The following is a 2,847-nucleotide window of genomic DNA, read 5'->3' on the forward strand; positions in this document are numbered from 1 at the left end:
CGACCCGGTCGGTCGTTTTAAGAATTTACACCCTGATCCCCTATTAACTGCTTTTCTCGTGTTTATTTATGCTATTTTGATTTGCCGGGATGTTCAGTTTTATGTCCCGAAGAGTTTTGGGACACTTAGTCCCTAAATAAGAGTTTAAAATCTAGAAATTGGACCGTAGTTAGAGTAGTGTGAAGATGGCCTCGGAATGGAATTCCGTCGGTTTTATTAGCTCCGTTAAGGGATTTTCGGCTCTGGGGGCGTGCTCAGATTGTGTTTTCGAGGTCTGTAGCTAATTTTGGATTGAAATGCATAAAGTCAAAATTTTGAAGTTTCTGGTTTGATAGTGAGATTTTGATCCGAGGGTCGGAATGGAATTCTGGAAGTTGGAGTAGCTCCGTAGGGTTGAATGTGACGTGGGTGCAAAATTTTAGGTCATTCGGACGAGGTTTGATAGACTTTTTGATCGAAAGCGTTTTTTTAGAGTTTTGAGTTCTTAGGCTTAAATCGCGGTTGATTCATTTTTTCGATGTTGTTTTAGGTGTTTTAACGATTGGTATAAGTTTGGGCAGTGGAATTAGACTTGTTGGTGCCTTTGGTTGAGGTCCCGGGGGCCTCGGGATGATTTCGGATGGTTGTCGGAAGAATTGGAAGTGGTTTGAAGCAGCTGAAGCTGCTGATATCTGTCATAACCGCACTTGTGGTTGGGTCCCACAGGTGCGGAGCAGCAGAAATGGCGGAGAAATCGCAGAAGCGGAATTTGGGGAGGTCCAGCAAGAGCCGCAGGTGCGAGAAGGGTATCGCACCTACGAGACTGTAGGTGCGGAAGGTCTTTCGCAGAAGCGGAAAAAGGAAATTAATGAGAAGTCGTAGATACGACATTGGCTCCGCAGAAGTGGGATCGCAGGTGCAGTCCCAGGGCCGCAGATGCGGTTTAACTAGGCAGAACATATAAAAACTTGCCTTTGCAAATTTTAGCCATTTTTCACCTCTTTTCAAATGGGAAGTAGCTTGGGGAGCAGTTTTCAAGAGGGATTTTCAGAGGAGTTCATTGGGGTAAGGTCCTTGGTCCCTAAACTTGTTATTGGAATGATTCTTATCAATTTAAGCATGAAAAATTAAGGAAAATCAGTGGCAATTTGTGGGTTAGGGCTTGACTAATTAGAGGCCTTTGAGTGATGATTTGAGGGACCAATTGAGGTCCGATTTTGGTACTTTTGGTATGACTGAACTTGTGAGAGTGTGAGGATTCTGGAAATATAAATTTTACCTGATTCCGAGATGTGGTTCAGAGGGGCATTTTGGTAATTTTATCTAATTTCGCGTATTAGCTTAGATTTTAATTGTAGAATCAGTTACTTGAAGAATTATCTACATAATGAAACTGAATTGAATAGATTCGGGCCATTTTGGAGTCGAGTACTCATGGCAAGAATGTGGTTTCAGATTAGTTTGAGCTGGTTCGAGGTAAGTGGCTTGCCTAACCTTGTGTGGGGGACCTTCCCCTTAGGATTTGGTATATTTGATAGTTGAAATTCCCTGTACGTGAGGTGACGAGTGCGTATTTGAGCTAATTGTTGAAAATCGATTTTCTTTAAGTAATTTCAATTGTGTTCCTTTTTCTTGTTTTATTTTACTTGCAATTTAAATCTGCTGTTTGCTTAGAAAAAGCATGTCTAATTGACTTAAGTGTTTATTTGCTTAAACTGCCTTAATTGAATTATGTGAAGCATGTTAAAGTAGAATTACCTGTTCTACTTGGTACAAAATTGAGCTTAATTGAGTATTCTTGTGTTGCTGTTGTGTGTTTTACTTTGGGACTACAGGACGGCATCCTGGGAGATCCCCTGTACGTACTTATGATTTGAACTGAGGTGCGGGATACCAAGAGATCCCTGGCACGTATATTGAAAATACCAAGAGATCCTCGAGATACCAAGATATCCCTAACATATATTGAGGATACCAAGAGATCCTTTGTATACATTGAGGATACCAAGAGATCCTCGGGATACCAAGAGATCCCCGGCATATATATTGAGGATACTAAGAGATCCCCAGTTACCATCCTTGTTATGAGTGGTATTTCCTTGCGATTGTCTTTATCTCTGTTTCAGTTATTGTAATCCTTATTATCTTGTATTAAATTGTTGTTGTAGATTCTCAATTGTACTGCTTAACTTATTCTATCATTTCTATATTTATTTAATCTCAATAGGGCCCTGACCTTCCTCGTCACTACCCTACCGAGGTTAGGCTTGGCACTTACTGAGTACCACTGTGGTGTATTCATGCCCTTTCTGTGCATGTTTTTCATGAGCAGATCCAGGTACTTCGACTCAGACTTACTATCCTTGAGGCGAGGCGACCCTCGGAGACTTCGAGGTATATCTGCCGCATCTACAGACTAAGGAGTCTCTCTCCATTCTCTCTTGTGGTTACAGCCCTTCTGTATTTACTTTGTTTTAGACTATTCTAGAGTTAGAGCATTATGTAGTATCCTTAGGTTGTGATCATGAGTTTCTATGTTTTGGGAATATGTATTAGTTTTTGAGAGATAAATATTGTGTACACCGAGCGACACTTTTGAACACTGTTTTATTACTCTTTTTTTCTGTTTTAAATTGTTTTCTTCCGTAAATTGGTTTATCTTCCGCATTTTAGGCTTACCTAGTCGTAGAGACTAGGTGTCGTCATGATGGTTCACGTAAGGAGAACCGGGGTGGTGACAAGTTGGTATCAGAGCTCTAGGTTCATAAGAGTCATAGATCACAAGCCAATTTATTAGAGTCTCGCTAATCGGTACGGAGACATCTGTACTTATCTAAGAGAGGCTGTGTAACTATCAAGAAAATTCCA

This window comes from Nicotiana tabacum, chromosome 3, assembly GCF_000715075.1.
Source record: "Nicotiana tabacum cultivar K326 chromosome 3, ASM71507v2, whole genome shotgun sequence".
In the NCBI taxonomy this organism is placed as follows: domain Eukaryota; kingdom Viridiplantae; phylum Streptophyta; class Magnoliopsida; order Solanales; family Solanaceae; genus Nicotiana; species Nicotiana tabacum.